The 22,480-nt window shown below is 35.8% G+C and overlaps 1 protein-coding gene across 1 annotated transcript in view; it reads right to left on the reverse strand.

Moving 5' to 3' along the window:
* Positions 1-22,480, reverse strand: part of LOC131406370 (neuronal acetylcholine receptor subunit alpha-7-like) — a 108,828-nt gene that overhangs the window by 75,324 nt on the left and 11,024 nt on the right.

The raw sequence follows: 22,480 nt of genomic DNA on the forward strand, positions 1-22,480 counted from the left end.
AGACAAAGAAGCTGGCCACCCAGAAATGCATCAGGCACAAGCAAAAAAAAAAATGACAACAAAAGCCTGCTCTCTCTAATCAAAGAGCCAAGAAGCAAGCATCCTAGCAAGAGAGAATATTTTTATACAACAAATACTCTATTCTACCCAAAACCATAGAAAAAAACGTGGCCCCATAATTAACCAGGTCCACAAACACGGAGTGGGAAGCCTAGACTTCTATCCTCTTTGAGCCATAACAAGGCATCCCAGCACTCCCAGCAGGGCTGTGTCAGGGAAGGCCATTTTGGGAGCCATGACGTCCATTTCCACTGGGCACTAACAAGCTATGCCCAGCTATGTCAGTGAAGACCATGTGGGGAGCCTGATTTCTACCCCCACTTGGCAGTAAACAGACAAGAACCCTCCTCTTTCTCCTCCTCCTCCTTGCTGGAATGATGTCACAGGCGGCATAACAGAGAGTTAAGATTTTAACCACTGCCCAGCAGTAATGAGGACACACACACACACATGGTGTCAGTTAAGGCCATGTGGAGAACCAGAATTAGGTGCCCCCACCACTCCCAAGCAGGAGACCTAGACGAGAGCAGGAATCCCATCTCTGGCCGGCAGTAAGGAGGAGCCTGTCCATCCCCACTCCCCACACGTCAACAGAAGCCAAGTAGGGAATCTGGATTTCCACCTGGCAGTAACAAGGTGGTGTCCCCTCTTCCTCTGCTGGAGTGGTGTCAGAGAAAGGCAGCTAAACAGAAAGCTTAAATAAGATCCAGAGTCTCATAACATAATAATCAAATCACTCATCATACAAAGAACCAAGAAGATATCAAACTGAATTTAAAAAGACAATTAATAGATGCCAATAGGATGACAGTTGAAAAATGTTAGAATTATTTGATAAAGATCTTAAAGCAGACATTATAAAAATGCTCCAATGAGCAATTACAAACATGATAGAAATAAAAAAAACAGAAAGTCTCAGCAAAGAATTAGAAGATATAAAGAAGAATCAAAGAAATTTTAGAACTGAAAAATAAAATAACCTAAATAAAAATTAAATAAATGGGCTCAACAGCAGAACGGTAAAACGATGAGTGAACTGGGAGATAGAACAATAGAAAGTACCCAATCTGAAAAAGAGAGAGAAAATAAACTGAAAAAAGAAAAAATGAACAAAGCCTCAGGGACCTATGAGACTACAGCAAAAGATCTAATAATAGTATAATCGGAGTCTTAGATCAAAAAGAAGGTGAAAATGAAAAACTTTATAAAGAACTAATGGCTGACAATTCCCAAATTTTAAAAAGGACACAAATCTATAGATTCAAGAAGTGAGCAAACCTCAAACAAGATAAATCTAAAGAAATCTCTACCAAGACACACCACAGTCAAACTTGCAAAAACTAAAGACAATGAAAAAAATCTTAAAAACAGCAAGAGAAAAACAATACCTTACCCACAGGGCAAAAGCAATTCAAACAACAGTGTATCATTTATCCAAAACCATGAAGACCAGAAGGAAGTGCTACAACATTTTCAAGTGTTGAAAGAAAGGTCGATTCAGAATCCTATACCCAGTGAAATATATCGTTTAAGAATGAAGGGGAACTCAAGATATTCTCAGACAAAGGCAACTAAAAGAACTTGTTTCCAATGATCCTACCCTAAAAGAAGTTCACTAAACAGAAAAGAAACAATAAAAGAAAGAAGCTCAGAAATAAAGGAGAAAAAAATGCAGCAAGTAAAAATACAGGTAATACAATAGACTTTATTTCTCCTGTTTAGTTTTCTAAATTGTGTTTGGTGGTTGAAACAAAAATTATAAAACTGTCTGAGATGTTTCTAAATGTATGCAGTAGAAATAGTAAAGATAATTATATTTTAAATGGGGGATGGTAAAGAGATGCAAATCAAGGTAAGATTTCTACACTGTACTCAAACAGGTAAAGTGAGAACATCAGTAGACAGTAATAAGCTATTCACATGTAATACAATACCTAAAACACCCACTAAAAATCTATACAAAGAATTTCACCCCAAAACACTATTGATAAATCAAAATGGAATTCTAAAAAAAGTTTAGAGCCAGCCCTGATTGTCTAGTAGTTAAAGTTTGGTGCACTCCGCTTTGGTGGCCTGGGGTCAATTCTCAGGCATAGAACCACATCACTCATCTGCCAGTAGCCATGCTGTGGTGGCAGCTCACATAGAAGAACTACAAGCACTTACAACTAGACAATACAACTATGAACTGGGGCTTTGGGGAGGGGAAAAAAAAAAGAGAGAGCTAACAGATGTTAGCTCAGGGTGAATCTTTCCCAGCAAAAATAAAATAAAATAACAAAATAAAAAAGTTTAAATAACCTATAGGAAGGCAGGTAAGACAAAGCAGAAAAATGAAAAAAAGAAGAGGGAAAACAAAAACAAAGTGACAGACTTAGGCCCTTACATTATCAATAATTATATTAAATGTAAATGGCCTAAATACAAAAATTTAAGCCAGAGATTGGCAAAGAAGATTAACAAAACATGACCCAACTATATGCTGTCTACAAGAAACTTACATCAAACGTAACAGTATACTCAGGTTGAAAGTAAAAGGATAGAAAAAGAATAGCACCCAAACCCTAATCCAAAGAAATTAGAAGTTACTATATTAGTATCAGATAAAGTAGCCTTCAGAGCAAAGAAAATTACCAGAGACAAATACGGACAATATATAATGATAAAAGGATCAATTCACCAAGAAGACATAGCAATCCTATACGTGTGTTCAGCAAATAACAGAACTTCAAAGCATGTTGAAGAAAAAAAGTGACAAAACTGAAAACAGCAATAGAAACATCCACTATTACAGTTGGAGCTCTCCATTCTTCTCTCTCAGTAATTGAAAGAACAAGCAGAAAGAAAATCAGCACGGTTTTAAAAGAACTTACCAAAAACAACAACCAACAGGATGTAATTGACATTTATACAACACTCCAACCAACAACAGCAGAATACACTCTCTTTTCAAGTACTCGTTAAAAGAATACCAAGATAGACCATAACCTGGACCATAAACAAACCTCAACAAATTTAAAATAATTGAAATCAAAGTGTGTATTCTCCAACTACAATGGAATTCAAACTAGAAATCTATAATAGTAGGACAATAAGAAAATATTCAAAGGCTAAAAAGCTGAAAACCATACTTCTAAATAATCTGTGGGTCAAAGAGGAAGACCCAACAAAATTTTTAAAAATACACTGAAAATGAAAATAGAACGTATCAAAATTTGTGGAAGAGAAATAAAACAGTGCTATGAAAAGAAGAACAAAACACCTAAGGCAAAATGAATGAAAAAAATAAACAAAGATAGGAGCAGAAATTAATAAAATTTAAAACAAACAATAGACAAAATCAATGACACAAAGAGCTAATTCTTTAAAAAGATCAGTAAAATTGACAAACCTCTAACAAGACTAACAAAGAAAAAAAGAGAGAAGAACAAATAACCAACATCAGGAATGAAACAAGATATAAATATAAATCCTGCAGACATCAGAAGCATAATAAGACAGTATTACAAAGAACTTGACACATGTAAGTTTGACAGTTTAGATTAAATGGACCAATTCCTAAAAAAAAAAAAAAAGAAAAAGAAAACTGTCACAACTCATCTAATATAAAATAAATAATTTTAAAAGCCTTATGACCAGAAAAGAAACTGAATTCATAATTTTACAACTCTCCAAAATGAAATCTCCAAGCCCAGATTATTTCATTAAACTGTACCAAATATTTAAAGAATTAACACCAGCTACAGACCACTGCTTCCAGAATTGGAAAGGAGGAGATACTCTCTAATTTATTTATGAAACTACTATTATTATCCTGATAAGAAAATCAGAAAAAGATAAAGTACAAAAAAAGGAAATATATACCAATATCTCTCATGAATATAGACACAAAAATCCTTAACAAAACGTAAACAAACGGAATTCAGCAATGAGTAAAAAGAATTATGTGGCATGAACAACTGGGGTTTATTCTAGGGATTTAAGGCTGGTTTAATATTTGAAAATCAATCAATTCTAAAATCATAACATTAACAGAAAAAAGAAAAAAATCATACAATCATATCAACTGCAGCAGAAAACGTATTTGACAAAATTCAATTCAAATTCTATATATCACTGTAAAAACTCTCAGAAAAGTAGGAATAGAGGGACATTTCTTCAACTTCATAAGGAATATATACAAAAAATCTACAGCCAATGTTATATTTAATGGTAAGAGAATCAATAATTTCTCCCCAAGATCAGAAACAAGGCAAAGACATCTGCTCTTACTACTCTTGCTCAACATAGTGCTGCAAGTTCTAGCCAGCACAATAACTTCAAGAAAAGGAAACGGAACGCATACAGATGGGAAAGGGTGAAATGAAACTGTCACTATTTGCAGAAGCCATACTGTCTACACACAAAATTCAAAGGGATCTACAAAAATTCTTTAGTAATAACTGAGGTCAGCAATGTGACAGGATAAAAGATGAACATACCAAAATCAATTCTATTTCTATATACTAGCAATGAACACGTGGACACCAAACTATAAAAAAAAAAGTTAGGAAGGTAGGGAGGAAAAGAAGGAAGGAGCAAGGGAGGGAGGAAGGGAGGAAATCTAACAAAGTATGTAATGAACTTGTGTGCTGAAAACTACAAACACTGATGATAAAAGTTAAAGATCTAAATAAATGGAGTCAACATATTCATGAATTAGAAGACGATATAATTAATATCTTAATATTCTCCAAATTGAGAAACAGGTTTAATGCAATTTCTATCAAAATCCCTGCAAGATATTTGTAGATATCTACAAGATTATTTTAAAATGTATATGGAAGGACAAAAAAACAAAGAAAAAGAATAGCTAAAACAATTTTGAATGAAAGCATGAGGAATTGTTCTACTAGATTTCAAGGCTTATTAAATAGTTTCAGTAATCTAGACTGTGTGGTATTAGTAGAAGAATTAACACATACATCGATGGACTAGAATAAAGAACTCATTAACAGACCCACAGAAGTGTGGCCAACTAATTTTGACAAATGTGCAAAAGAAATTCAATGGGTAAAAGATAATCTTTTTAACAAATGGGGCTCCAGCAATTAGATACTAATATGAAAAAAAAAAAAAAAAAAAAAACTTTGACCTAAACCTCACATCTTACACAAAAAATAACTCAAAATGGATGATAGATTTAAATGTAAAACTATAAACCTTTTAAAGAAAACATAGGACAAAATCTTCGGCACCTCAATCTGTCCTTTCACTGTATCATAGTATCCTTTCATGCACAAAATTTTAAATCTTGATGTCTAATTTATCTATTTTTTGTTTCAGGGCTTGTGCTTTAGATGTGGTATCTAAGAAATTCTGCCTAATCCAAGATCATGAAGATGTACACCTATGTTTTAAGAGTCATATAGTGTTAGCAATTACATTTAGGTCTTTGATCCATTTTGAGTTAATTTTGGAATATGGTATGCAGTATAAGTCTAATTTCATTCTTTTTAATATGGATATCAAGTTGTTCCAGAATTGTTTATTAAAAAGAATATTTTTACTCATCATATTATCTTGGCACCTTTGTCAAAAATCAGTTGGTGAATAACTCATAGGTTTATTTCTGGATTCTCAACTCTATTTCAAGTGTCTATATATATAACCTTACATCAGTATCCCACAGTCTTGATTACCAGAACAAGTCTTCCAATACATTTTTTTTTAATTTTCCAAGATTATTTTGCTTAAAAAAGCCAGCTAGGAACTTGATAGGAATTGCATTGAATCTGTAGAAAAATTTGGAGAGTATTTACATGTTAACAATATTAAATCTTCAAATCCATGGACATGGGATGTCTTTCCATTTATTTAGGTATTCTTTACTTTTTTTTATTAAGGTAAAATTTACATATAACATGTTAGTTTCAGGTGTACAACATAATGATTCGATATTTGTATATATTGAGAAATGATTACCACAATAACTCTAGTTAATATCCATCACCATACATAGGTTACAAAATTTACTTTTCTTGTGATGAAAACTTTTAAGATTTACTCTCTCAGCAATTTTCAAATATACAATATAGTATTAACTATAGTCATCATGCTGTCCATTGCATTTAGGCATCCTTTACCTAAATTATATTTAGGTATTCTTTAACATCTTTCAACAACGTTTTGTAGTTTTCAGGGTAGAGATCTTGTACTTCTGTTAAATTTATTCTTATGTATTTTATTATTTTTGATGGTATTATAAATTGAATTGTTTTGTTAATCTCATTTTTGGAATATTTGTAGTGTGTAGAAATCAACTGATTTTTAAATATGCATCATGTATCCTGCAAGCTTGCTGAACTTATTTATTAGCACGAATACATTTTTTGCGGGTTCCCTGGGATTGTCTATGTACAGGATCATGTCATGTGTAAATAGAGACAGTTTTACTTCTCTTACAATCGTCATGTCTTCTTTTTCTTGCCGAAATGCTCTGGCTAGAACCTCCAGTACAATGTTGAGTAGACGTGACAACAGTAGATATCCTATCCTGTTCTTGAATTTGTGGGGAACGCCTTCAGTCTTTCATAATTAATGCATGGTGTATTTTTTGTAAGAGTTTCTCAGGTTGAGGAAGTTCCCTTCTAGTCCTAGTTTATTGAGAAATTTTATCATGAGACAGTGTTGGAGTTTGTCAAATGCTTTTTCTGTGTCTATTGAGATGATCATGTGGTGTTCATTCCTTATTCAATTAGCATGTATATTATATTGATTAATTTTCATATGTTGAACCAACCTTGCATTTCTGGGATAAATCCCACTTGGTCACAATACCTTATGTTATGGCACTGAACTGTTTTATAGTATTTTGTGGAGGATTTTTATGTCTATATTCATACAAGATATGCTGGTCTGTAGTTTTCTTGTGAAATCTTTACCTGGTTTTGGTATTAGTATTAAAACAGTCTCATAGAATTAGTTTAATATAGGCATGTACAGCTATAAATTTCCCTCTGGGCATTGTTTTTGCTGTATCCTGAAGTTTTGCTATGTTGATTTTCCTTTTAATTCACGAAAAATATTTTCTAGTTTCCCTTGTTATTTCTTCTCAAATCCTTGGTTATTTAAAAGTATATTGTTCAATTTCCTCATGTGTGAATATCCCAAATTTTATTGTTATTGATTTCTAGTTTCACTCTATTGTGGTCAGAGAACATACTCTGTATTATTTCTATCATTTTAATTTCAATTGTGACTCATTTTATCACCTAATACATGGTTGATCCTGAATAATGTTCCATGTGCACTTCAGAAGACTATGTACTCTGCTCTGCTGTGTGGAGCGTCCTATAGACGTATTGGTTAGGTCTAATTTAAGTCTAATGGTAGCTAAATCTACTGTTAAGTCTAATGTACGTCAGATTTTAATTATTGCTTTATGTAGTTGTCTTTGAAATCACAAAGGAAAAAAAAACCTCTATTTTTTTCTATATCTCTATTTCTTTGTTGATCATCGGTCTTTTTCTACCTATTGTTGAAAGTGGGGTACTTAAGTCTTCAAATATTACTGTTGAATTGTCTTTCTTTCCCCTTTAATTCTGTTATCTCTTCATTTCATGTATTTTGGGGCCCTACTGATAGGTGCATATATGTTTACAATTGTTCTATCTTCTTGAAGAATTAACCCTTTTTATCATTATAAGATGTCCTTTTTGTCTCTATTAAGATTTTTTTTAAGTCTATTTGTCTGGTATTGGTATAGCCATTCTAGTTCTATTTTGGTTACTGTTTGCATGGTATATCTTTTTACTTCCGTTTACTTTCAATCTATGTATGTCTTGGAATCTAAAGAGTATTTCTAGTAGACACATATAGTCAAATCATTTTTTTTACACATTCTGTCAATCTGTTGTTTAATTGGAATGTTCAACCATTTAAATTAAATGTAATTTCTGATAAAAGTAGGATTTATGTCTGCCATTTTGCTATTTGTTTTCAATATGTCTTATGCGGCTACCCCTACCTCAATCCCTCTCTTACTGCCTTCTAATTTGTTAAATCAATACTTGCTAGTGTACCATTTTAATTTCCCTGTCATTTAATTTACTATATATTTTTGAGCTATTTTTCCTGGGGATTACAATTAACAACATATTATAATCCTGTTTGGATTGATATTAACTTAAATATGGTGCAAAAACTTTACCCCTATATAGCTCTATTTCCTCTCCCCTTCCTTTGTGTTATCATTGTCATCCACACTTCATATATTGTATGCACATCAACACATTTATAATTATTGCTTTATGTAGTTGTCTTTCAAATCAAATAGGAGGGAAAAAACTGATAAACAAAACATGTATTTATATTGTCTTTTATATTTACCTAGGTAATTATCTTACTAGTGGTCTTTATTTCTTCATGTGGATTCAAGTTACTATCTGCTGTCCCTTCATTTCACCTAAAGGACTGCCTTTAGTATTTCCTGTAGGGCAAGTTTACTAACAACGTATTCTCTTAGAATTTTTTTTAAACTTTATATTTTTTAGAGTAAATTTAGGTTCACAGCAAAATTGATGGGAAGGTACAGAAATTTACCACATACCCTCTGCCCCCATACATGCATAGCCTCTCCCATTATCAACATCTTCCACTAAAGTGATAGAATTATTATGATTGATGAACCTACATAGACACAGCACTATCACCCAAAGCCCACAGTTTACATTATGGTTCACTCTTGCTGTTGTATATTCTACGAGTTTGGACAAACATATAATGACATGTATCTACCATGTTAGTATCATAAAGAGTAGTTTCACTGCCCTAAAAATTCTCTGCACTCCACCTATTCATCACTCCTTCCCCTCAAACCCTGGAAACCATTGAACTTTTTATTGTTTCCACAGTTTTGCCTTTTCAAGAAGTAATATAGTTGGAATCATACAGTATATGATCTTTTCAGATTGGCTTCTTTCGCTTAGTAATATGTGTTTAAGATTCCTGTGTGTCTTTTCATGGCTTGATAACTCATTTATTTTTATTGATGAATAACATTCCATTGTCTGGATCTACCACAGTTTATTAATCTATTCACTGACTTAAGGACATTGTGGTTGCTTCCAAGTTTTGGCAATTATGAATGAAGCGGCTAGAAACATCCATGTGCAGGTTTTTGCGTGGATATAAATTTTCAACTCCTTTGGGTAAATACCAAGGAGTGGGATAGCTGGATGGTATGGTAAGAGTATGCTTAGTTTTGCAAGAAATCACCAAACTGTCTTCCAGAATGGTTGCAGCATTTTGTATACCCACCAGCAATGGATGAGAGCTCCTGTTGCTCCATCCATATCCTTGCCAGTATTTGGTGCTGTGAGTATTCTGGATTTTGGCCATTTTAATAGGTGTGTAGTGGTATTTCATTGTTGTTTTAATTTGCATTTCCCTTATGACATATTATGTGGATTCTTTGAGAGTTTTAAAATCTGAGACTATATTAATTTCTCCTTCATTTTTGAAAGATAGTTTTGCTGGATATAGAATTCTTGGTTGAATGGCTTTTCTTTCAGTATTTTGAATATGTCATCCTACTGACTTCTACCCTCAATGGTTTCTGTTAATAAATCTGTTGTTAATCTTATTGGGGATTCTTTGTATGAGATGAGTCAGTTCTCTCCTACTATTTTCAAGATCCTCACTGTATTTGGTTTTCAACAGTTTGATTATGATGTGTCTAAGTGTAGAGCTCTTTGAGCTTATCCTATTTGTAGTTCACTGAGCTTTTTGGATGTGTAGATTAACGTTTTTCATCAAATTTGGGAAGTTTTCATCCATTATATCTTTAAATATTATTTCTTCCTCTTTCTCTCCTCTCCTTCCAGGTCTCTCATTTTGCATACGTTGGTATATTTGTTGGTGTCTAACAGGTCTCTGAGGTTTAGGTCATTTTTCTTCATTCTTTTTTTCTTTTTAAGTTCTTCAGACTGGATAATCTCAACTGACTTATCTTCAAGTTTCTAGTTTCTTTTTTCCATCTGCTCAAATCTGCTGCTGAAACTCACTAGTGAGTTTTTCATTTCAGTTATTAGAATTCTCAACTCCAGAATTTATATTTGGCTCTTTTTTTATAATTTCTATCTCTATTGATATCCTGTACTGGTGAGATATCATTCTTATACTTTCCTTTAGTTCTTTAGACATAATTTCCTTTAGTTCATTGAACATATATAAAATAACCAGTTTAAAGACTTGGTCTAGTAAATTGAATGTATAGACTTCCTCAGGATAGTTTCTATTGATGTCTTTACTTCTGGGTATGGGTCATATTCTCTTTTTTCATTGCATGTCTTGTATACTTTTGTTGAAAAGGGAACATTTTAAATAATACAATGTGACAACTCTGGAAATCATATTCTCTCTCCCCTCAGGTTTGATCTTGTTTATTTATTTAGTAACTTTTCTGAATTGATTCTGTAAAGTCTGCATTCTTTGGTGTGTGGCCACTGAAGTCTCTGTTTGCTTAGTTTAGTTCTCAGCTAATGATGGAATACAGATTTCTTTAAATGTCTGCAACCAATAAGTGTCACAATGTTTATCAATGGACTCTCTGTGTGCATTGAGGCACATCTTCAATACACAGCCAGGAAGTTGACTACTTTGCTTTGGCATTCACTTCCTGCTTGTCTCAAGGTCAATCAGAAGTGAGAAGTTAAGGCCTTCTCAGTCTTTCCTGAGCATGTGCATAGCCTTACACATGCTTTTTGGAGATTTCCAAGACCCTATGGGCATCTAACTCGCCAGCTTTTCCTTTTAATCGTTTTGTTAGATTGCTGTTTTCCCGAAGCGTCATCAATTGCCTCAGGCAGCTCCAAGCTTAAGCAATTACTTCTAAAATTTTCAACATGGAAAACATACACCACAACAGCAGAAAAGCAAACAAGTGGATTAAAAAACGGGCAGAAGGGGCCAGCCCAGTGGCATAGTGGTTAAGTTTGTATGCTCTGCTTCAACAACCCAGGGTTTGCAGGTTTGGATCCCAGGCACAGACCTACACACCGCTTACCAAGCCATGCTGTGGCAGGCGTCCCACATAAAATAGAGGAAGATAGGCACAGATGATAGCCCAGGACCAATCTTCCTCAGTGAAATGAGGAGGATTAGCAGCGGATGTTAGCTCAGGGCTAGTCTTCCTCAACAACAACAACAAAAAAAAATGGGCAGAAGATCTGAATAGACATTTTTCCAAAGAAGATACACAGATGACCAGCAGGTACATGGAAAGATGCTCAACATCATTCATCATCAGGGAAATGCAAATCAAAACCACAATGAGATATCATCTCACATCTGTTAGAACAGCTGTTATCAAAAAGACAAGAAATAACAAGTGTTGGCAAGGATATGGATAAAAGGGGACACTTGTGAGCTGTTGGTAGGAATGTAAACTTGTACAGCCACTATGGAAAACAGTAAGGAGGTTCCTCATAACATTAAAAATAGAACTATCATATGATCCAACAATTCCACTTTGGGTATTTATCCAAAGAAAACAAAAACACTAACTCAAAAGGTATACGTACCTCCATGTTCACTGCAGCATTGCTTAAACTAGCCGAGATATGGAAGCAGCCTAAGTGTCCATTGATGGATGAATGGATAAATAAATTGTGGTATATTTTATACAATGGAATATTATTCAGCCATAAAAAGGAATGAAATCTTGCCATTTGTGACAACATGGATAGACTACAAAGGCATTATGCTACATGAAATAAGTCAGACAAGGAAAGACAAATACTGTATGATCTGTCTTACGTGCAGAATCTAAAAACAAAAACAAAAGCTTATGGATACAGAGAACAGACTGGTGGTTGCCAGAGGAGGGGAGTGAGAAATGGGTAAAGGGGGTCAAAAGGTAAAAAGAAAAAAAGACAAAAAACAAAGAAATTACAGTGACATGGAAGAAATATGAAAATGGGAGTCAGAGGAAAAAAAATTTTCAACAAATCCTCCCAGGGAAAAAGTTTTATGGATGGCGTCAGCTCTGGATTAGGTCTGTTAAAGACAGCCTTGCCAGTGGGTTTTCTAATGAATCACCAGACAGAACAAATAATGACTATTCTCTAGCAATGAGACTTTGAAGGAACCCTAATACTGTTCTGTTCCGTTCAGTGGCTGTTAGGCTAATGAATTTCACCATGATTGCAGACTGTCGTTTTTCAAGGCTACTGGGGAGTGAAGATAGTGGGATGCAAATTACAGGGCAAAGACAAGTTACAAAGTCCATTGTTATTACCAAGATTCACCCAGTTTTCTTGAATAAATGGTCTCCCAGATTTCTTTCTTTTTTTTTTTTTGTGAGGGAGATCAGCCCTGAGCTAACATCCATGCCAATCCTCCTCTTTTTGTGCTGAGGAAGATCGGCCCTGAGCTAACATGTATTGCCAATCCTCCTCCTTTTTTTTCCCTTTTTCTCCCCAAAGCCCCAGTAGATAGTTGTATGTCATAGGTGCACATCCTTCTAGTTGTTGCATGTGGGACGCTGCCTCAGCATGGCCGGACAAAGCAATGCATCAGTGCGCACCCGGGATCCGAACCCGGGCCACCAGTAGCAGAGCCACGCACTGAACCGCTAAGCCACGGGGCCGGCCCCAGGTCCCCTAGATTTCTGCAAGCCTTTGGTTAATTTCCAAAGTTTTGAAAAGTTGTTTTGGGAAAAATTTTCCAGTTTTCTCCTTGATTTTGTGGAGGAGAGAATTTTCAAAGGTTCTTAATCCACCATTTTCACCTACATCCCTCAAGTACTAATATTTGACAAAGGTCTTCATGGGGTTCTGTTACACAGTCCTGGTTAAGAACCACCATGCAGAGGGTTCCTATTAAAAATGATTTGGACATAAGCATACATCCTCTTCTTCCCAAACTTCAAAAAAAAAAACAATCAAGAAATATATTAAGGTACAAATTTACACTTACAAAAAATGATAAACGTGAAAGGAGATAATGTAAACAACTTGGAATCTGAAAAGTAAAGGGACAAGAAATGATGACAGAGTCTGCAAAGTGCAGATCTAAGCTGATGTAGAGGAAGCTAAGTCAGAGCCCAGAACGGCTCACACATGGGAGGGAGCAAGTGACCAAGACAATAAAAGTGTAGATGGGGCTAAAACAGGAGTATCAGAATAAAGTCTTTATAAGAATCATTTAAACGCCCAGATGTACTCAGATGCACAATTGGCAACTATTTCTCCCTGCCCTGGTAGAATATTAGAATTTCACTCTCAGGAGAGGACAGACCAGGACTCTGTATAACAAACAGCTATAATACAGGTAACATACTGAAAATAGAGATGGGGTTAAGAATACCTGAACCCGCCAGGCCCTGTCCCTTCTTGGCTCCCAGAACTCTGACTGCCAGACTCATACTGCCCAGGTGTATAAGAGAAAAATTTTCTCTGGGCAAACAGATCAGCCCAAGAGAAAATATCTAATCATACTGAGGTCCCCAAAATACCTTCCCTGCCAGCTCATGCTCATCATGTTCAGGCCCATAGTGAAGCCCACTCCACCACCATCTCCGACACATTCATACACACGCACACACACACACACACACGCACGCAAAGCCTCTACCATGAAAAACAAAGACCAAAATAAGCAAAGAATAAACGAATTTTTAAGAAACAGACCATACAGGGAGCAGATAAAAACTTCCACAACTTTAAAAAAATAACTTCAGAGATGTAACAGAAGCTATTGCATCCATATAAAAATAACAAGGTTCAACAGGAAGCACATATACTACCAACAAAGAACAGTCAGAGTACAAAACAGAGTTCTTGGAATTTGGAACAGTGAAAGATAGAAGACTAAGGAACAACAAAATTCTGAGGAAAAATTCTTTAGCTAAATAGAAATTATTTGGAAAAAAGTATTTATTCCCAGCCAAACTATCCATCAAATATAAGGGAAAAAGAGTCAGGTAAGACCTCAAAAACATACTCTTCTATGCACCCTTTTCCAGAATGCTGCTGATGGACACCATCCACCAGAATGAGAATATAAACCTAGAAAGATGATAACATGGGTCCCTGAAAAGGACATAATTGGAGAATAGCACCAGGAATTCTCTACTTGATGGTTGTGGTATAATAAAAAACACATATATCTAAACTTTGTCCCAGGTTCCTGACATGACATGGAGCTTCAAAAATGCTTGGAATTTCCTGAGTGACAGGAATTTCTGTGCTATGCTAATGAAGTAACTTGTGGCAGGGGTCCCCTGAACAGCTTCAAGAAGGGGGCTGGTCATCAGGAAAACCCTGGATGAGATCAGAGGGCTGGAACTTTGAGCTTGTGGGAGCCTGGGGCCACTCTAAAATATCTCACAATAGCATACTTATTATTTTGTATTAAAGTTACTTGAGAAGGAAAAAGGGCATTCTGACCCTCCTGTCTCTGCTCTCCCTGAAACTAGGAAATAAATCTCCCACGTGAAAGGTGCTCTCCCTGCATCCTTATCACCAGAGCTAGGGAATTCAGGGCTGACAAGCCCGCATAAAAATAAAAACAAATCTTGATTTACTATCTCAATCCTGAACTCTGCTTAAATTCCTCACTAATTACACACCTCAAATCTAAGTTTCTTTGTCCTGTCATTCCTCACAAATTTATCATTTCTTTGTGTAAAAGATATATATGCTGCCTGCTTTGTTCATTCTCCAAGCATTATTTCTCTATGATCTCCAATACGTACATATTAAACTGGGTTTTTCTCATTTTAATCTGGTCTTGTGTCAATTTTATTATTAGTCCAACCATAAGAACACAAGAAGGGTAAAAACGGAATTTTCCCCTCCCTGACAAGCTCAACCTCCAGGGAGGGGAGGGGGTACTGGAAATTGAGCTCAATAATGTGGCCAATAATTTAATCAATCATGCCTACAAAACGGAATTTCATTACAAACTCTGGGCAACAAAGCTTGGGAGAGCTTCCTTATTGGTGAACATATCAATGTACTGGGAGGGTGGTGCCACCTGGCTCCATAGAGACAGAAGCTCCTGTGCTTGGGACCCTCCTAGACCTTGCTCTGTGTACGTCTTCATCTTCATTCATTCATATCCTTTATAACAAAACAATAATTGTAAGTAGGGGATTTTCCTGAGTCGCGTGAGTCCTTACAGTGAATTATCAAACCTGAGGGGGTTTTCGGAAGACCCCAATTTTCAGTCAGTTGGGTAGAAGTGTGGATAGCCTGGAGACCCCACTTGTGGGTGGCGTCTGAAGTAAGGGCAGTCTTGTTGGGGACCTTGCCCTTCACCTTATCAGATCTGATGCTAACTCTGAGCAGTCAGGGTCAGAATTGAATTCGATTGTAGAACACCCAGTTGGTGTCAAGAGATTTGTTGACAGAACCCAATAGTGAAAGAAAATACCAGTTCAACAGCTGTTGCCTAGGGAACAACCAATTTAGTTTCAAACAGGAAGACAAAATGCTTCAAAAGATATGTCTCTAAGAATGTGAAAGATACAAAACCACATGTGTCTGAACATAAGGAGAGCAATTTACACTTCTACTAGAAAGTTTGGGGATGAAACAGTGATTGTTAAGATGAAAAATTCAACAACTGGAAAAAGATAATAGCACTAACTCTGAGGAAAATGAAAGGTTATACTAGAAAATAAATATAATCATAGTTCACTGCATGGCTCCCATGTGAATAGTAATTTCATAATTATTTTAATATACACACTATATATTAGTTTAACCAAAAATGATGACAATTTCTTTGGGAGAATATGGGAAGAAAAGGGGAAGTGTAGTACTTATTTGGTGGCAGGAGTGAATGGAGAATTAAATTCTCACCTTCAGTATTGGGAAGTCCTTAGATATTGACCATAACTCTAAACCAAAAAGTAGGAGTTATTAGAAGCATTTCATTCAGAGATTTAAATGTAAATCTCAAAGGAACAGCTAAGAGTTGGAATTCATTGCTTCTGGGAAATGCAAATGGAGGAAGAAATATAAATAAGCCATGTAGAACTATATTAGTATTTAATCTATGTGCAAAAATTTTATTAACAAAAACACAAATTTTTAAAAAGTATCACCACTCACAACAGTACTGTGACGTTATCACAGAAAGCATTAGTATTTTAAGGAACAGGATCCACGAGGTACGGCGGTGTTTCAGAGCTCACACAATTATGGAGCATTTGACCAAAGTTTTAAACTCTGTTCTTATGACCCCAAATCTTGTGTTTCTCTCTGAATCTTCCTAGTAGTAACTTGTAAATAAGTGTTTTGATATCATGGAAATGCAAAAGATTAGTTCTGACTAGAAGGGACCCAGAAATCTCTTTATAGAAAGTATCATTTGAACTAGGCCTTGAGCCATCTCAGGCCGCTCTCTGCACGCAGGGAAAGTGCCTGGATGGTTTTCCTCCTTTCTCTGCTGCCACTTCCTGGTTTCAGGTCTGGGATGGGTGAAGGATGGAGCTAAGTGTAATCCATTGCATGACTCCTGATGCGGGGGTCTGCTGAGCCCACAACAGTTTGTAAGCCATCTGCAGTTTCTCAGCACATGGTGGCTCCACTATTACAACTACCAAGCACTTGAGCCAACTTTGGCGTCCCACCAAAAAAATAAGGTGAATAGAAATATAACCAACAGGGCTGCAGCAAGGACTGAGTGAGGTAACAGGCCTACTGCAGAGCCAGGCATTGGTGTTGGCTACTGCTGTCACCTCTCTGATCTTGTAATCCGTGGTGAGCATCCAGAGTCCTCAAGGCCCAGAATGCTCCTCGAGATATGCAGCTCTGCCTACCACCCCTTGACGTGTGTGCTCTGTCCTCCCACTGGACTCTGATGCCTGCTTAAATGCCTTCATGCCTCAGTGAAGCCACCCTCCTTCCCAGGCCAGTTGCAGATAGCTTTCCTTGATGAGTGTATTAGTCAGGGTTCTCCAGAGAAACAAAACCAATAGAATAAATATAATGTATATAAATAAAGAAATTTATTATAGGAATTGGCTCATACAGTTATGGAGTTCGAGAACTCCCACAATCTGCCATCTGCAAGCTGAAGAACCAGGAAAACTGGGCGTATAATTCAGTCTGAGTCCAAAGGCCTGAAAACTAAAGGGCTAATGGCGTAAGTTGCCCCCAGCACTCAGAAATCAGAAGGTACATGAACCAGTAGCACTGACATCCGAAGGCAGGAGAAGATGGATGCCCCAGTTCAAGTAGAGAGAACAAATTTGCCCTTCCTTTACCTTTTTGTTCTGTTTGGGTCCTCAACACATTGGATCACGCCCACCTGCTTGGATGAGGGTAATCTTTCTTCAGTCTATCAGTTCAAATGCTAATCTCTTCCCTGGAAACATCCTCACAGACACACCCAGAAATAACGTTTTACCAGCTATCTGGGCATCCCTTAGCCCAGTCAGGTTGACACACAAGATTAACCATCACAGTGAGGTTCCATCAGAGTGAGACACAGTGCTGTGTCTATTGTTAACATCCGCCTGATGTAGCTTTTCCCCATCTACCTATTTATCTATAGGTCTATCCATTTTTGCCTTTCTAAGTATTTTTAATTTAAGTCTATCTCTTGCAAGTGGCATATAGCTGGAATTTTTAATACTGAATCTGGAGTTCCTGCTTTTAAATAGGTGTATCTACTTATTTCACAATACGGTGATTATGGATAAGACTGGGCTTGTTTCCATCATCATAACGTGTTGCTGTTTTCCCACAGTATTTTGTTGTGTTCCCGATAACCATCTCTAAATATTATTGGACTGTTCAAGTTTCTTTGTTCCACTTTTCCCCCTAAGGTTTGAAAATTTTATAACCTGCTGCCATTCTTATAGTGGTTATTTAAAAATTTGAAAAGACATGTTTTCACTTATTTTACATATATGTGTGTATGTGTATATACATTTGGTTACAGATGTCTCTTAAAATTTCAGGGATTGTTGTTGTTAGACGCTTAATTAGGCTTAACAACTTTTTTATGATCTCTGACTACTTGTATTTCTTACACTCCACTTACTTTGGTTTGTTCTTGTTTTTTATAACTAGAATACATTATCTAGCAAGTCTTTCAGATAATTTGTAGGTTGTAAACCTTAGGTCCTTGCATATTTGAAAACTTTTGGTTTGTTTTTCTATTTGGCTTCGTAGAGATTTAGGGGATAATAATAAGTTTCTCATCTGAGCTTTGACATTATAGCCCACTGTCATCTCAAACCTCGAATCTTCTGATAAGACATCAGATGTCATTTTGGCAACCATTCTTTGGCAAATGATTTTCCTTCATTATTGATGAGTTTACAAATTTTTTTCTTATACTTGGTGTACTGAAATTAAAGTACTCTGTGGGTCTTTCACTTCTAAGTTTTCATGTCTTCCTTGAACTCTAGACGCTTTTTTAAAAAAATCATTTCTTTATATCTGTACTTTCCATTTGCTCAGTTATCTCTTTTCGAGATTCTGTTAGACTCAAGCTAGAATTTGTTCCAATATCTACTGTCAATCACTGGTTTCCAAATACAATTTCCCACTGAAGGGCTTCTTGGTAAAGCTAGATCCAGGTCTGTAGTGGGAGGTACATGACAAGCTTGGACACTTCATTTTATTTTGTGCCACAAAATAGAGAACCTACCAAGGATCACAGAGACCAGAATACAGGAGTCAACCTGACAATTTGAGCATCAGGAACAATAATAAATGCAATGAAGTAAAACACACCAGACACACCAAAATCAACAATTCAAAATGATGATAAAATCTCATTGGTCACCTATTTAAACATCTTAAATATTTATTAATACATTTTAAAAGATTTAAAAGAAAAATATCCCCAAACAAGAAATATGAAGAGGACCTGGGTTCAAGTCCCAAAATCCTCTCTGCCTAGACAAGAAAGGTCTTAATAATATAACACCTAGTTCAGATGATCATCAAAGAAACAAAAATAAGCTTGTGAAAATGTTTGAAAACTTTAAAGGTATATACATATAGATGATGCCATTTTAAGGCTCTTTTCAGATACAGACATTGAGATATACACTTCAAGTCCAACAATCAAAACTACCAATTAGTAAAAGAAAAAAAACTACCCATTAGTTTGGATGTAGCCTGTAAGGGATTAGCCTGTAAGGGATACAGGCCCTGAATCCCACCCATCCCTGGTCCATACCTACAGCCTTTTCCAGATTTCCTAGCAGATTTAATGGTAAAGTCAGAAGGAGACTCATTCTCCTCTAAAAGAGTAGCATTTCTAATATAAGTGCAATCTTTCCTACCCACTGCAAAGTATAACATGTATCCCATCTTGCAGTTCATTTCCTCTATTTGAGACTAAGTGTCAAGCATTTTAAAAGTACTTATCCTTAATTCTGTGTGCTTTCTTGAAGTGATATTTGGAAAAATACAGGAAGCCAGCGGAAAGCTGGTTTGATGACACATCAATTACCAGCTGTTCCTACTGATGCAAAACACCACTGGAAAGGAAATACATTTCCTGTCATGAATATTCTTTTTCAATTTTTAATTTAATCCACTGCCCATAATCTTCCCTGTCATAAACAACGAAGGTGCCATCTGCACACTTGTTTTAATGCACGCCCAATGGGTACTGACAAAGGATCATCCTGGGCCACAGCCTTCACATTAATTTCTCCATACATAGGAATAGGATGATGAGGTCCAACTTGCCCAACTCCTCGAAGGAAAACAAGGTAAAAGAAACTCCCTGAGGCTGCGCACCGTCTCCCAGTTCAGCTCCAGTATACAGAGAGCTGCATGAAATGCCTCTCATTCTTGGGGCCTTAAATCAGTACAGACCACACCCTGGCCTAAGGACTTAGAGAGAAAAGCATCTGATGCAGATTCTATTTACTCTGGAGGTATAAACACAAGACCACTAATACAGAGAACAGAGAAGCCTCCAAGCCAGATTTGGAGAGATTCTCCTGCTTTGAACACCAACACTGACAGCAATTTACCTAATTTAAAAATAAAACGTATCTCCTGACTTCCAATTGTCTATAGGACGTGCCCTGAAGAATGAACAGAAACACCTGAATATTTGCAAATATCAAGATTCTATGGACTTTGGTGATTTTTATCAACATACCTGTTATTCCTTAGTTTTTATCAAGGAATTTTATTGATCCTCAATCTACAGATAATTTAGGCAAATATAAAATGTTGTCCTAAATGTTTAAGTCACAATTTTCTGAGTAACTAAAACATTTAATGAAACATCTGAAAGTAACACTTTTTGCTTTTAAAAGAAAATCTTTTAATGAAGTTTTTAAATGTTGTTTTTTTAAAAAAGAGTTTTTAAAGCTTTTGACTAGTTAACTTTTAAAACCCATAAAATGTTTCATTGAATATATAAGCCATGAATATAAAGATTTTTTAAGGTAACATACTAAAAAGTTCACTACGTCATTAAGGCTGTCTTTGAAAATAGTCAGTATAGAAAGGTATTAAGTTGCTTAGGACACGTTGGAAAATTTTATGTTGATTTTCCTTCAGTATCAGATTAAAGCACCCAAAACAAAAACAAAAACAAAAAATCCATCTGCTTCTCATTTTTGAGCCAACAACCTTCATAATGAGACCCTGCTCTGAAGTATTAAAATATTATTGTTCCTAATACAGAAACTCATCCTGAAAATGAGAATATCCCTACTGAAAATTTCCAAATAGTGCTTTAACCCTAATATGAGTCCAAAAGTATTTGAAATTTTTATAGTTTTGCTAGAGTATTGTTATACTTTTGTTAGTGGCACTGTGGCAACTTTAAAAGAAAATATTCATTTACATTTAAATAAAAAATCATGGGTGTAAGAGGTATGTGAAAATGCTTATTACCTTATTCTTGATAAACTGAAGTCAAAAGTGTTGCCACGTAATAGGAAATTACAAGTTCTAATTATATTTTTTAGACAATACCATTTAAGCATATATTTAACAGGTCACAAAGACCATGCGAAGCACACATCATACACCATTCCACGGAACTGCACTGACTCAAGAAAATGGCATAAACAGCTTCACCCATGTGTTCACTGCTCAAAATGTTTAAAGGAGCCCATTAAATATCAAAACGATATTATAGACACATCAACATGGACCTGTACATCAAATAATGGATTAAAAATACAAAATAACATTTATGCCCACTGGGTTCATTTCTGAAAAGGCTATCCTGTAAGTTTCCAGTTCAAGATGTCAACTTAAACATACTCATCTATTTCCCCTGTCCCCCCAAGACCACTGAAATTAAAATAAAGGAGGGAAATGATATAAACTCCCCAAAACAAAGAGAATGGGAATGAGGTCATTAAAAGACAAGATATTTCAATACATGACAGGAAGAAAGCACGCACATGGAGGCTTGGTGACTGCAAAGTACAGTGAAAGAAGCACAGATTAAATATTGGCGAGGGGCCTGCATGGTGGAGGGAGGTTCAGCAAATCTACGATCTAAATGACAAAGAATTCAAGATAGCCATCATAAGAAAACTCAATGAGCCACAAGAAAATTCTGAAAGACAGTTAAATTAAATCAGAAACCAAATTACTGAATAGAGGGAATTCTTCACAAAAGAGATCGAAACTATAAAGAAAAACCAAACAGAACTGTTAGAGATGAAAAGCACACTGGATGAGATAAAGAAAAATATGGAGTCCTTAAACAACAGGGCAGATAATATGGTGGACAGAATTAGCAATCTGGAAGACAGGAACACAGAAATGCTTCAGATGGAGGAGAGGAGAGAACTTAGACTAAAAAGAAATGATGAAATTCTCTGAGAAATATCTGACTCAATTAGGAAATGCAACATAAGGATTATAGGTATTCCAGAGGGAGAACAGAGGGAAAAAGGAGCAGAGACCTTGTTCAAAGAAATAATAACTGAGAACTTTCCAAACCTGGAGACGGAGTTGGAGTTACACATAAAAGAAGCCAACAAGACTCCTAATTACATCAATGTAAAAAGACCTTCTCCAAGGCATATATTAGTAAAGCTGGAATAAGTCAATGATAAAGAAAAAATATTAAGGGCAGCAATGCAGAAGAGAATAACCTACAGAGGAAGCCCTATCAGGCTTCCAGTGGGTTTTTCAGCAGAAACCGTACAGGCTAGGAGAGAGTGGAATGATATATTCAAAATTTTGAAAGACAAAAACTTTCAGCCAAGAATACTATACCCAGTGAAAGTTAAAAATAGAAATACCATATGATCCAGCTATCCCGCTTCTGGGTATTTATCAAAGAACTTGAAATCAACAATCCAAAGAGGCTTATGCACCCCTATGCTCATTGCAGCATTATTCACTATAGCCAAGACCTGGAAGCAACCCAAGTGTCCATCAACAGATGATTGGATAAAGAAGATGTGGTATATATA

The sequence above is a fragment of the Diceros bicornis genome, chromosome 5 (assembly GCF_020826845.1).
Source record: "Diceros bicornis minor isolate mBicDic1 chromosome 5, mDicBic1.mat.cur, whole genome shotgun sequence".
NCBI classification, from domain to species: domain Eukaryota; kingdom Metazoa; phylum Chordata; class Mammalia; order Perissodactyla; family Rhinocerotidae; genus Diceros; species Diceros bicornis.